The sequence below is a fragment of the Chiloscyllium plagiosum genome, chromosome 11 (assembly GCF_004010195.1).
Source record: "Chiloscyllium plagiosum isolate BGI_BamShark_2017 chromosome 11, ASM401019v2, whole genome shotgun sequence".
NCBI classification, from domain to species: domain Eukaryota; kingdom Metazoa; phylum Chordata; class Chondrichthyes; order Orectolobiformes; family Hemiscylliidae; genus Chiloscyllium; species Chiloscyllium plagiosum.
The window spans coordinates 81,725,909-81,741,015 of NC_057720.1; the positions used below are offsets into that span (position 1 = coordinate 81,725,909).

Sequence of the window (15,107 nt, forward strand, 5' to 3'; positions counted from 1 at the left end):
AGCCTTCAGAAATGAGATTATGAGAGTCCAGAGAAAGTATATTCCTGTTAGGGTGAAAGGAAAAGCTGGTAGGTATAGGGAATGCTGGATGAGTAAAGAAATTGAGGGTTTGGTTAAGAAAAAGATGGAAGCATATGTCAAGTATAGACAGGGTGGATCGAGTGAATCCTTAGAAGAGTATAAAGGCAGTAGGAGTATACTTAAGAGGGAAATCAGAGGGGCAAAAATGGGTCATGAGAGAGCTTTGGCAAATAGAGTTAAGGAGAATCCAAAGGGTTTTTACAAATACATTAAGGACGAAAGGGTAACTAGGGAGAAAATAGGGCCCCTCAAAGGTCTACAAGGCGGCCTTTGTGTGGAGCTACTGGAGATGGGGGGGCATACTAAATAGTTATTTTGCATCATTTTAAAGTGAAAAAGGGCATGAAAGATATAGAGTGTGGGGAATAGGTACTGACATCTTGAAAAATGTCCATATGACAAAGGAGGAAGTGCTGGATGTCTTGAAACGCATAAAAGTGGATAAATCCCCAGGACCTGATCAGGTGTACCTTAGAACTCTTTGGGAAGCTAGGGAACTAGTTGCTGGGCCTCATGCTGAGATATTTGTATCATTGATAGTCATAGGTGAGGTGCCAGAAGACTGGAGGTTGGCAAACGTGGTGCCACTGTTTAAGAAAGGTGGTAAGGACAAGCCAGGGAACTATAGACCAGTGACCCTAACGTCAGTGGTGCGCAAGTTGTTGGAGGGAATCCTGAGGGACAGGGTGTGCATGTATTTGGAAAGGCAAGGACTGATTCGGGATAGTCAACATGGCTTTATACATGGGAAATCATGTCTCACAAACACGATTGAGTTCTTTGAAAAAGTAACAAAGAAGACTGATGAGGGCAGAGCAGTGGATGTAATCTATCATCAGTAAGGCATTCGAGAAGATTCCCTATGGGAGACTGGTTAGCAAGGTTAGATCTCATGCAATACAGGGAGAACTAGCCATTTGGATACAGAACTGGCTCAAAGGTAGAAGATAGAGGGTTGTGGTGGAGGGTTGCTTTTCAGACTAGAGGCCTGTGACCAGTGGAGTGCCACAATGATCGTGCTGGGTCTACTACTTTTCATCATTTACATAAATGATTTGGATGTGAACATAAAAGGTACAGTTAGTAAGTTTGCAGATGACACCAAAATTGGAGGTGTAGTGGACAGCAAAGAAGGTTACCTCAGATTACAATGGAATATTGATCAAATGGGCCAATGGGCTGAGAAGTGGCAGATGGAGTTTGATTTGGATAAATGTGAGGTGCTGCATTTTGGGAAAGCAAATCTTTGCAGGACTTATACACTTAATGGTAAGATCCTAGGTAGTGTTGCTGAACAGAGAGCTTGGAGTGCAGGTTCATAGCTCCTTGAAAGTGGAGTTGCAGGTAGATAGGATAGTGAAGGAGGCGTTTGGTATGCTTTCCTTTATTGGTCAGAGTATTGAGTACAGGAGTTGGGAGGTCATGTTATGGCTGTACAGGACATTGGTTAGGCCACTGTTGGAATATTGTGTGCAATTCTGGTCTCCTTCCTATTGGAAAGATGTTGTGAAATTTGAAAGGGTTCAGCAAAGATTTACAAGGATGTTGCCAGGGTTGGAGCATTTGAACTATAGGGAGACGCTGAACAGGCTGGGGCCATTTTTCCTGGAGTGCCGGAGCTTAAGGGGCAAACTTATGGAGGTTTTTAAATCATGAGGGGCATGGATAGGATAAATAGTCTTTTCCCTGGGGTGGGGTGAGTCCAGAACTAGAGGGAATAGATTTAGAGTGAGAGGGGTAAGATGTAAAAGAGACCTAAGGGGCAATGTTTTCAGGCAGAGTGTAGTACGTGTATGGAATGAGCTGCCAGAGGAAGTGGTGGAGGCTGGTACAATAGCAACATTTAAAAGGTATCTGGATGAGTATGTGAATAGGAAGTGTTTGGAGGGATAAGGGCTGGGTGCTGGCAGATGGGACTAGATTGGGTTGGGATATCTGGTCGGCATGGACAGGTTTCCGAGCTGCATATCTCAATGACTCTAAGACTTTATGTTGATCTTGTGGCAGGGCTTAGCCCTTGCATTCTGGTTTTCTTTGTTTTATTTTTGCATGGGTGTTTTCACTTTTTTGGTGTTCGACTGAGTCCCCTGTGAGATAATGCACCTTTCCAGATGAACAGTTCCTCTGTGGGTGGCATATACCTCTGTGTGTGGAGTCTACCTCTGTAAAGACTGAACATCTGTGTGTGTGCTGGGAGGTGAGCACTTGCTGCATCCAGGATTGGACTCTGCTGTTGGAGTGGACCACCCCTATGAGTTCCCTGCAACTTTTACAATGAACTGTACTCCTGTAAGTGGACCTGGTTCTCTGTCGATGGACCAGGCCTCTATGGAGACTGAACACCTGTGTGTGCGCTGTGGGGTGGGCATTTGCTGCCTTCAGGAGTGGACTCTGCACACTGGAGTGGACTCTGCTTTTGATTGTAGACTCTGCGTACTGGAGTGGAGTGTGCGTACTGGAGGGCGGCACGGTGGCACAGTGGTTAGCACTGCTGCCTCACAACACCAAAGACCCGGGTTCAATTCCCGACTCAGGTGATTGACTGTGTGGAGTTTGCACATTCTCCTCGTGTCTGCGTGGGTTTCCTCCGGGTGCTCCGGTTTCCTCCCACACTCCAAAGATGTACAGATCAGGTGAACTGGCCATGCTAAATTGCCCGTAGTGTTAGGTAAATGTAGGGAAATGGGTGGATTACGCTTCGGCGGGTCGGTGTGGACTTGTTGGGCCGAAGGGCCTGACTCCACACTGTAAGTAATCTAATCTAATTCCTGATAATGCACTCTGCACACTGGAGTGGATTCTGCATTCTGAAGAAAACTATTATGGTAATGGACTCTGTGTACCAGAAGGGACTTGTTTGTTGATAATTAACTCTGTCATGTTGCTTGTTGAGTTTATCACCCGCACTGTCTTGCATGTCCCTGGGTCTGGCAGGCCTCACTGTGAGCTGAGAGGCTCATAGGTCATCCCAAAAAGCTGTCCCAAAAGCCGGAGGTTGTTAGGCTGTCCAGAGAACCAGAAGGCAGGTAGGCTCTCCCGAGAGCTGGAAGTTGGGTAGGCAGTTCTGAGCACTGTTGTCCGAAGAAGGGATAATCGGGATGGGCTGTCATAGAGGTGGTTGGAAGGTGTGTCGGAGCAGCTGATCGCCAGAATGTGCGTAGGGGCAGGCCTGGATCCAGAAGGCCTGTGGGCTGCCCTATGCGCCGTCATCCCAGGAAGGGGGACGAGCTGGTCTAGATGCTGCTTGGATGTCTGTCAGGGCAGTCCACAGGCCGGATGGCGCATCGGGGTGGGCGAGAGGCAAATGGTAATTAGGGGCAGACCGAGAACTGGAAGGCGGTGGGCTGTCCTCAGTGCTGTCACCACGGGAAGCTACCAGGGCGGTCTATCCTCGAGGTGGCCAGAAGGTGTGTCGGGCCAGACCGAGAATTGGAAGGGGCGTTGGGGCAGGCTGCCTTTGAGTAGCCGGAAGTGGGGAGGAATGGGGGTTTGCTGTTTTTTTGTAAACTGCTGTTCATTATTAACTGTTTGTTTGTAACTTGTACTGTTTAATAAAATATTTTAAAATAAAAAAAACAGGCACGTGTGAGGTTCAGTTCATTCTGAGAGCTGGCTCTGAGGAACCTGGATCAGTTCATACTGGCCCTACAGCAGGCCATTCAGCCCAGCAGGCCCGCACCAACTCTCCAAACACCATCCCAACCCTCCCACCCTATCCCTGCTTTTCCCATGGCTAACCCACCTAGTCTGCACATCCCTGGACACTATAGGCAATTTAGCATGGCCAATCCAACTAACCTCCACATCTTTGGTCTGTGGGACGAAACCAGAACACCTGGAGGAAACCCACCCAGACACGGGGAGAATGTGCAAACTCCACATTGACCGTCGCCCGAGGCTGGAATTAAACCCAGGCCCTTGGTGCTGTGAGGCAGCAGTGCTAACCACTGAGCCACAAGGACTTTCCATGTGTAAATAAAAGGTGACTTGGTGACAGGATACCAACCTCATTGGAGTTATTTCACACATCAATTGGTACAGCTTTCCCAAGAACCAAACAACTTATTCAAGCCACTTAGTCATAGAGTCATAGAGATGTATAGCACGGAAAAAGACCCTTCGGTCCAATTCATCCATGCTGACCAGATATCCCAACCTAACTTAGTTCCGTTTGCCAGCACTTGACCAATATCCCTCTAAACCCTTCCTATTCATATATCCGTCCAGATGCTTTTTAAATGTTGCAATTGTACCAGCCTCCACCATTTCATCTGGCAGCTCATTCCATAAACGTACCACCCTCTGTGTGAAAAAGATGCCTCTTCAGTCCCTTTTATATCTTTCCCCTCTCACCCTAAACCTATGCCCTCTAGTTCTGAACTCTCCCAGCCCAGGGAAAAGACTTTTTCTATTTACCCTATCCATGCCCCTCATGATTTTATAAACCTCTATAAGGTCACCCCTCAGACTCCGATGATACAGGGAAAACAGCCCCAGCCTATTCATCCTCTCCCTTTGGCTGAAATCCTCCAATCCTGGCAACATCTCTGTAAATCTTATCTGAAACCTTTCACTTTTCACAACATCCTTCCGATAGGTCCTGTACAGCTGCAACATGACTTCCCAACTCCTGCACTCAATACTCTGACCAATAAAAGAAAGCATACCAAACGCCTTCTCCATTATCCTATCTACTTGCGACTCCACTTTCAAGGAGCTATGAACCTGCACTCCAAGGTCTCTTTGTTCAGCAACACTCCCTAGGACCTTACCATTAAGTATATAAGTCCTGCTAAGATTTGCTTTTCCAAAATGCACCACCTCACATTTATCTAAATTAAAAACTATCTGCCACTCCTCAGCCCATTGACTCATCTGACCAAGATCCCATTGTAATCTGAGGTAACCTTCTTCACTGTCCATTACACCTCCAATTTTGGTGTCATCTGCAAATTTACTAACTATACCTTCTATGTTCACATCCAAATCATTTATATCAATGATGAAAAGTAGTGGACCCTGCACCAATCCTTGTGGCACTCCACTGGTCACAGGCCTCTAGTCTGAAAAGCAACCCTTCACCACAACCCTCTGTCTTCTAACTTCAAGCCAGTTCAATATCCAAATATCTAGTTCTCCCCATATTCCATGAGATCCAAACTTGCTCCCATGAGAAACCTTGTCTAACACCTTACTGAAGTCCATATAGATCACATCCACCACTCTGCCCTCATCAATCCTCTTTAATACTTTTTCCTCCAGTGATTGTAATTTTCTTGAGTTCCTTTCTCCCTACCTTTCCTGACTTATATCTTACTTGTAGAAGCTATAATAGGCTTCAGTAACATACGGGCCATCAGGCCATTGTTCAAGATACATGTGACTGCAACGTTTAACTTTTATACGATTTTCCAATCCACAATTTCTCTCCCGTGATTGCTTCTGATAGATTCCTCTCTGGTTTATTGCCCCTTCACCTAAGCTAGCTCAACTCTCACATCCTCGTAACTGTCTTAACTAAGTTTCAGGTACTGTTCACTTTTCTCTCCTCAAACTGAAAGTAGAATTTAATCATATTATGGTCACTACTTATTAGGAATGTCTTCACTGTGAGATCATTAATTAATTTAATCTCATTGCTCAATATCAGGTTTTGTATACCCTGATCTTTGATTAACCCCAGAGCTTGATTTTTCCATTCCATATGAGGTTTAACACCTCCATGTTTATCACTATTTATTTCTTCCTTTATATCCCATTCTATTGTGTAATATCAGTTAGGGAGTCTGTACACAACTCTCACAACTGATTTTGTATCTTTATTGATTCTCATCTCAACCCAAGGCTGCTTTCCTGAAGTTAGGTCATTGTTGTCATGTGCTAATGTAATCATTAATTGCTGAACAGCACTGTTCTGTCCATAAGCATGAGGCCAGTCGCTTGCAATTTTATTCACCGTCTTGCTCTCATGCTCACATTTTTTTTAATTTCAAAAATATACTTTATTCATAAAATAATTTGATGGTCTGGACGTTGGTCATGCCATAGATACGTAAACATTTGCATACAGAGATCAAAATTTATCATTTGTATATACAGGTCTGTACATTTATCAATCATATGTCCATATATGTAGCTGAGGCGCCAGCGGAGCCCAAATGACTGCGTGGGCCTCCTGTTCTTCTTAGGCAGGCAGATGTTACATAGTGGTCTTTGCCCACTGCGCCTTGGCGGCAGCTGCCCCAAGCTTCAGCGCGCCCCTCAACACGTAGTCCTGGACCTTGGAATGTGCCAGTCTGCAACATTCAGTCGGGGTCAACTCCTTGAGCTGGAGGATCAGCAGGTTTCGGACCACTCAGAGAACGTCCTTCACCGAGTTGTTGATCCTCCAGGCACAGTTGATGTTCGTCTCAGTGTGCGTCCTGGAGAACAGATGGTAGAGCACGGAGTCCCGCGTCACGGAACTACTTTGAACGAACCTCAACAAACACCACAGCATTCCTCTCCAGACTTCTTCTGCATAGACACATTCCAGAAAGAGGTGTGTGACAGTCTTGTCCCCCCCGCAGCTGTTTCGAGGGCAGTGTGCGGTGCGACTGAGAGTCCGGGCGTGCATAAAGGATCTCACAGGCAGAGCCCTTCCCACCACCAGCCAAGCCATGTCTAGGTGCTTGTTGGAAAGTTCTGGCGATGAGGCATTCTGCCAAATGGCTTTGACAGTCTGCTCAGGGAACCGCTCGACAGGATCCTGCCTCTCCTTTTCCCGAAGGGTCTCAAGGACACTACGTGCTGACCACTTCCTGATGGACTTGTGGTCAAAGGTGTTTTTCTTCATAAACTTCTCCACGAAGGACAGGTGATACGGAACAGTCCAACTACTCGGAGCGTTCTGTGGCAGCGAGGCCAGGCCCATCCTTCGCAACACCGGGGACAGATAGAACCTCAGTACGTAGTGACACTTGGTGTTTGCGTACCGGGGATCCACGCACAGCTTGATGCAGCCACACACAAAGGTGGCCATCAGGGTGTGTTTTTTCCACGTTGCCCAGATCTTTATACATCGTGTCCCTTTGGACCCAGTCCATCTTTGATCTCCATATAAACTGGAAGATGGCCTGGGTGACTGCAGCGGCAGAGATTCTGGGAATAGGCCAGACGTGTGCCACATATAACAGCAATGACAGTGCCTCACACCTGATGACCAGGTTTTTTTCCCGCGATGGAGAGCGACTGTAGCATCCATCTGCCCAGTTTCTGCCTCACTTTGCTGATACGCTCCTCCCAAGACTTGGCGCACGCCCCAGCGCCCCCGAACCAAACACCCAGCATATGAGGTGGTTTCGGTCCTGATGATAAAGGGGATCAAGGATTGGTCGGCCCAGTTCCCAAAGAGCATGGCCTCGCTCTTGCCTCGGTTTACCTTGGCCCCAGAGGCCCTTTCGAACTGGTCACATATGCACATGAGTCTGTGCACGGACAGGGGATCTGAGCAGAAAACGGCGACGTCATCCATGTATAGGGAGGCCTTAACCTGCAGACCCCCGCTGCCAGGAATAGTCACCCCTCTCAGGCTCGCATCCTTCTTGATGGACTCAGCAAACAGCTCTATGCAGCACACAAACAAGGCAGGAGAGAGAGGGCTGCCCTGCCTGACTCCAGATCTGACTGGGAAGCTATCTGATTCCTACCAATTGATTGAGACTGCACTGACAATGTTAGTGTAGAGCAGTCTGATCCAATTGCAGATTCCCTCCCCAAAGCCCATTTTGGAGAGAACATCTCTCATATACGTGTGTGATATCCTATCAAAGGCTTTCTCCTGATCCAGGCTGACCAGGCAAATGTCCAACCCTCTGTCCTGCACGTAGACGATCGTATCCCTGAGGAGGGCGAGACTGTCAGCGATCTTCCTGCCCAGTACAGCACAGGTTTGGTCAGGGTGAATCACCGACCCCAGAGCAGACCTGACCCGGTTGGTGATAACCTTTGACAGAATTTTGTAATCCGCATTCAACAGTGAGATTGGTCTCCAATTTCTGAGTTCTCCCTCTCCCCCTTCCGTTTGTAGGTGAGAGTGATGATGCCTTTCCTCATGGATTCACTCATGGTACCTGCCCGAAGCATACTGACATACACCTCCAGCAGGTCCTGGCCAATCAAGTCACACAGAGAGGAATAGAGCTCGACCGGTCACCTCCGGGAGTTTTTAGATTAGATTAGATTACAGTGTGAAAACAGGCCCTTCGGCCCAACAAGTCCACACCGACCCGCCGAAGCGCAACCCACCCATACCCCTACACTTACCCCTTACCTAACATTATGGGCAATTTAGCATGGCCAATTCACCTGACCTGCACATCTTTGGACTGTGGGAGGAAACCGAAGCACCCGGAGGAAACCCACGCAGACACGGGGAGAACATGCAAACTCCACACAGTCAGTCGCCTGAGGCCGGGAATTGAACCTGGGTTTCAGGCGCTGTGAGGCAGCAGTGCTAACCACTGTGCCACCGTGCCGCCCGTTTTATTCTTTTCGAAGGACTCGAGGGCCTTGGTCAGCTCATCCAGAGATAGCGGCTGGCCCAGCCTCTCGCGTGTTCTGTCATCTAAGACCTCCGTGATAGAGGACAGGAACGACTGGGAGGCTGCGCTGTCAGTCAACTTCACGTCATACAGATTGGCATAGAAGGATTTGCTGATCCTCATGACGTCAGCCTGAGATGACATTATCGAGCCATCTTCTTCCTTCAGGCTGCTGAGCACAGAGCTCTCTTTGTGTACCTTCTGGAAGAAGAAATGTTAGCACGTCTCGTCCTACTCCACCGAGCGGACCCTGGACTGGAAGATTATCTTGGAGGCCTCCGAGGCAAAGAGCGAGGTTTGCTGGCCCTTCACCTCCTTGAGGTCCTCTGTGACATCGACCCCTATCGTCTGCAGCAGGAGCATGTTCTGCATACTTTCCTGGAGCTGGGACAGTTTTCCCCACCTCTCTCTCGCATTCCAGTCCTTGGCCAGCTGCTATGTTCCAGTGAAGCTCAATGCAAGCTGAAAACAGCACCTCATCTCTAATGAAGCACTTTATAGACCTCTTGACTCAACATTGAGTTCAACAATTTCCGACGATTTGCTCTGTCCCCCATTTTGCCAAATGCCCAGTTTGAATCTTGCTTTTCGTTTGTTTCAGACAGTGCTGTTTATGATTCTGCCATTATTCTAGACCAATGCTTTGTCTCTTTATTACAACCTTTACCACTCCTTTGTCTTTTTTTCCATGATATTTTTGTCATTTAATGTTTTTCACTCTCTAAACCACACCTGACAACCCGGTCCGATCTTCCTCCCCTTCCCCACTTACAACAGCATAAAAGCCATCACATTTTTACCCTGCTTCAGTTTGAACAGTTATATTCAACCAGAAACATTAATTCTGTTTCTCTTTCCACAGATGCTACCAGATGTGCTGAATGTGCCCAGCACTTTCTGTTTTCATCTAAGATTTCCTGCATCGGCAGTATTTTGTTTTCACACCTTTTGATGTTTATCAATTCAAGTAATGGAACAGAACATATTATGAGGAGAAGGGTGCAATTACTTAGATTTTTCCATTTGAGTTGAAGTTAATTTGAGATGAAGTTCAATGTGGAATAGTGTGAGGACATACAATGAAAAGATCATGCAGATACAATATAAAACAAAGGGGACAACGTTAAAGGGTGTGTAGATGTGTTCAAGTCATTAAAGGTGGCAAGAAAGGTTGAGGTAACAGTTAATAAAACATACAGAATCCCAAACTTTATTAACAGGGACATAGAGGAGGGAAATTATGTTGAACTAGTATAATACACAAGTTAGACCTCAGTTGGCATATTGTGTATAGTTCAGGATGCCACATTATAACATGTGGAACACATTGGAGAGATTACAGAAGCGCTTGACAAGAATGGTTCCAGAGATGAGAAGCTTTTGTTGTGAGGAAAGATTGGGAAGTTGGGATTGTTTGACTTGGAAAGAAGACCAAGGCAAGAAAGCACAGTGTGACATATTGTTCTTTTACTGGACTAGTGATCTAGAGACCGAGGCTAATGTTCTGGGAAAATCGGTGCAAATCCCACCAAGCCAGGCACCCTCAACATTTCTCTCCAACTTATTCATACAAACCTGAAAAGTCAAGGGTCCCAACACCAATCCCTGGGGAATACCATTTTCAACTCCTCTCCAATCTGAGAAATTCCCTTTGTTACTTATCATTCAGTCACATTCAATTCCATGCTGCCAAGGACCCGTCAATCCAACCATTTCTAATTTGCTTACCGATCTGCCAGGTGGCACCAAATCAAGCACTTTCTGGAAGTTCAAATATACACTATCCACTGCACTGCCCTCATCCACCTCAAATAAGTCAATTAAATTTGTCAAGTATGACATGGACTTGAAAAAGCCATACTGATTGTCTACATTAGCTTATTTTTGGTCTAAGTGTATGTTTACCTTATTTCTCCATCAGTTTTCCCACTACTGATGTCAAGTTGAACAATGATGTCATTTCCCAGGTTAGCCTTTGCCCCTTTCTTAAACAGTGGTGTCATAATTTGAGAATGGTTCTGTGATTTGCTGCCTTACCTCTCTCAGCAATCTCGGATATGTGCCGTGAGCGCCTGGTGACTTCTCTATCTGAAGTGCTGCCAGCCTTTTTAACACCTCTCAATATCCACATTTTCATCTAGGCCATTGTCACCAGTTTTTAATTTGATAAAGACTGAAGCAACATAATTATTCAGTATTGCTGCTATACCCTTTGCTTCAGTGGAGAAAGTGAGGTCTGCAGATGCTGAAGATCAGAGCTGAAAATGTGTTGCTGGAAAAGCGCAGCAGGTCAGTCAGCATCCAGGGAACAGGAGAATCGACGTTTCGGGCATAAGCCCTTTGCTTCAGTGAGCAGCTTACCCTGCTTGTACCTTATGGGCCCCAATCTATCCTTCACTAATCTTTTACTGTTAACATGTTTGAAGAACATTTTATGATTTGTTTCAGTGCAGTCTGCCATCCTTTCCCCATGCATCCTCTTAACCTTCCTTATTCCAGCCTTAGTTTCTTTCCTGCATTCCAGATATTCTTCCGGATTTCTACTGCTATTCTTATTCCAGTATGCATCATATTCCCCCTTTTTCTTCCTTATTTTCTTATTGATATCCTTAGTCATTCAGGGCACTCTATCTTTTGGTACACCATACTTATTTCTTATGTGTATGTACCTAACTGGCACCTTATTCATCTCTCTTTCGAAAGTCTCCCATTTTTCATCCATCAAGATGCATTTCAATCAACAAGCTCCAGTTCAATGTCCAAACCCCTAAAATCTGCCCTTTTCAAATCTGAGATCGTGATCCTGGACTGATCTTTATCTTTTTTTAACTTAACATTGAACCTCATCACATTATGATCGCTATTTCCCAAATACTCTTCCACTCTGACTTTCTCCACATGGCCTGCCTCATTTCCTCAGACCAAATCTAACACGACTTCCTCAGTGGTAGGACTGGAAATATACTGTTCGAGAAAGTTCCCCTACACACCTCGCAGGAATTTCTCCCCTCCCATGCCCCACATTCTACCTTTTTCTCAGTTTACTCCAGAGTAATTCAAATTACCAACTATTATAACCCTGTTTGTCCTGCAGATTTCCATAATCAGTCTACAAAAGCTCTCTACTGATTCTTCAACCACTATTTGAAGGTCTATACTAAATACCTAACAAGGTAACTCTTCCCTTTCGGTTTCTCACCTTCATACCGTATAGATTCTAAATCAGGAACTGCATTTTATTTAAGGACTCTGGTACTATTTTTGATCGAGACTGCTTCCCTTTTACTTGCCCTGTTTCTAGTAAAAGCTTTATAATCCAGAGTGTTAAGTATAGAGTCCTGTTCGAGCGTGAGCCACAATGTCATATCTTTCTCAAGCCATTTTGATCATTTCACTCCAGCATTTAAATGCATACACTTTAACCCAACCCCTTTTGCTCATTCTTCCACATTCAAAGGCAACCCTTTCTTTGTCAACTGCCAACTCACATGCCTTCCCTCACTTCCTTTTCCCTATCTTCTCTCTTTTGCCCTCTCTGATCCTTCCAACACGAGGCCCATCAAACAACCTAAGTCTAAGTCCACCCCACTACACTGTTTACTCTCTCAGCTAGGAGAAAAGTTCAAATTCTGCTCAGGTACATCCCATCTCTTCTGAACAGCTTCCTCCTTTCCCAAAAGCAATTGCAATGTCCTAAAAATCTAAGCCATTCCCTTCTACTCCATCCCTCAAGCCATGCATTTAGCTCCCTGATCTGCCTTTGCCTAAGCTCATGGCACACTTAGTATTTCTGAGATTACTACCCCAGAAGTCCTGCGTTTCAATCTACTCCCAACTCCTGTCTCTGATCTTCCACACTATCCCTTCCTTGTTGTTGGTTCTCACATGTACCACAACCGCTGGTTGTTCACATCCTTTTCCAGAATTTTATCCAGCCATTCTATCACATCCTGAAGTTTTGCACCCAGGAGGCAACAGACGATATTGGACTCACAATCTTGGTTGCAAATTAGACAGTCTATCCTTTGGACAAGTAGTTACCCACTACAACTACCTTTCTAATCTGCTTATGCTCCCCTCTCTCTTTTTCCACACTGGCGTTGGGCTCCTGGTACAGTGGTTTTCCTGGAATCATCCACCCCGGACTTATTTGTATTGCTCACTAAATAGGCATCTAAACTTTTAGACAGCTCTACTGAACTCCGTTTGGTGGACCTGCCAGCTCCTACCCTTTCAGCAAATAGTCACCCACTCACCAGCCATCTCTACACTCCTCCTTACCTGACTATCATTGTTGATCTGATTTTATATTCAACTCTACAGTCCTGCAGGTCGCAATAATCTTGCATCCCCCAGTCATCAAGAATCTATCTACCATTGCATTCAAGAGGCCATTGGAATAAACAAAAAGATGAGCAGGCTTATGGGGAAAAGAAAAGAGAATGGCACTGAATCAGGAAGTGCATTTAGAATCACAGAAATCCTACAGTGCGGAAGCAGGCCCATTGAGTCCAAACCAATCCTCTGAGGAGTCATCCCACCCCGATCCACACCCAAACCTCCCCCTGTGATCTTGCATTTCCCATGGCTATTCCACCTAGCCTACACACCCCTGGACACTACGGGCAATTTAGAGCAGCAGTGCTAACCACTGAGCCATTTGGAGAGGCAGTGCAGATATGATGGGCTGAGTGGCTTCCTCCAGCTCCATAAAAAGTATTCTTTTATTGCAAAATTGTACTTTATTCAGAAAAGGAATCTTTATGCACACACACAATTACTAAAGTATTACAGTTCTCTACAGTCTTTGCATACAAACAAACAAACATTGGGGTTTGACTTTATAGTTACAACAAAGTTTGTGAAAAGATTTGTAGCTCGGATGCTTGTTGTTGTGGTTCTGTTCGCCGAGCTGGGAATTTGTGTTGCAAACGTTCCAGCCCCTGTCTCGGTGACATCCTCCGTGCTTGGGAGCCTCCTGTGAAGCGCTTCTGCGATCTTTCCTTCGGCTTTTGTAGTGGTTTGAATCTGCCGCTTTCGGTTGTCAGTTCCAGCTGTCGGCTGCAGTGGCCGGTATATTGTGTCCAGGTCGATACCCAGCATGAGCAAAACCAATGTATTGTACAAAATCCCATGTAAGGACTGCACAAAACACTACATAGGACAAACAGGAAGACAGCTAATGATCTGCATCCATGAACACCAACTAGCCACGAAACGACATGACCAGCTATCCTTAGTAGCCACACACGCAGACGACAAGCAACATGAATTCGACTGGGGCAACACTACTATTATAGGACAAGCCAAACAGAGAACAGCCAGGGAATTCCTAAAGGCATGGCACTCATCCACAGATTCAATCAATAAGCACATCGATCTGGACCCAATATACTGGCCACTGCAACGTACAGCTGGAACTGACAACCGGAAGTGGCAGATTCAAACCACTATAAATGCCGGAGGAAAGATCACAGAAGCACTACACAGGAGGCTCCCAAGCACTGGGGATTCACCTAGACAGGGGACGAAACGTCTGCAACACAAATTCCCAGCCTGGCGAATAGAACCACAACAATAGTTACAACAAACCCGAAGGCATTTCATACTTATGCAAGATATTATTTACATGTACTAATAGCACAGGGAGGGTCAAATACTCAATGGACACCATTGTACTTCGGCAGAAAGACCTCAGACAGTGCTCTTTCCCCACTGCGCCTTGGTTGCAGCTGCCCAAGCTTTAGTGCATCACCCAAGACCTAGTCCTGGACATCGGAATGTGCCAGTTTGCAACAATCAGTTGAGGTCAAATCTTTGCACTCAAAGATCAACAAGTTTCAGACAGACTAAAGTGTGTCTTTCAACAAGTTGATGGTCCTCCAAGTGCAATTGATGTTTGTTTCAGTAGGCGTCCTGGGGAACATACCGTACAGCACAAAGTCCTGTGTACAGAGCTGCTCGGGAGGAACCTCCACAAAAACCATTGCATCCCTCTCCAAACCATCCTTGCAAAAGCACATTGCAGATGAGTGACAGTCTCTTCACCAGCGCGGCCACTTCAATGACAACATGCAGAGTCTGGGCATACGTGAAGGAGCTAACAGGCAGTGACCTACTCACCACTAACCTTGGCGACTGTTGGAAAGTTCTGGCAACGAGGCAGTGTAACCAGTCTGCTCAGGCCACCATCCGACAGGATCCACCCTTCTCTTTCTCTAATAAGGAGGTTCAGGGCTGACCACGTCCTGATGATCTTATGGAGAAAAGTGTTTTTGCGTGCAAATTTCTCCACGAAGGACGGGTGATAGGAGAAGGTCCAACTACTTGGAGGCCGGACCCATCCTTCGCAACTCGGAACAGATACCATATAAGGAAATATCGACCGAGGGAATGCGCAAATGAATGAGCTGCAATTTCACTTCCTTGGGAGGCGTTCATTCA

At 46.0% G+C, this 15,107-nt stretch overlaps 1 protein-coding gene across 2 annotated transcripts in view; it reads right to left on the reverse strand.

The window, feature by feature from the left end:
- The window catches only part of LOC122554620 (2-5A-dependent ribonuclease-like), a 48,808-nt gene extending 33,892 nt beyond the window's left edge, over positions 1-14,916 (reverse strand). Inside the window, exon 1 of one of the 2 annotated variants that reach the window (XM_043699937.1) lies at positions 14,787-14,916. The gene's annotated coding sequence lies outside the window, so the exon portion shown is untranslated. The remainder of the gene's footprint in view (positions 1-14,786) is intronic. The other variant, XM_043699936.1, reaches the window with a different exon arrangement.
- Positions 14,917-15,107: the final 191 nt, after the last annotated feature.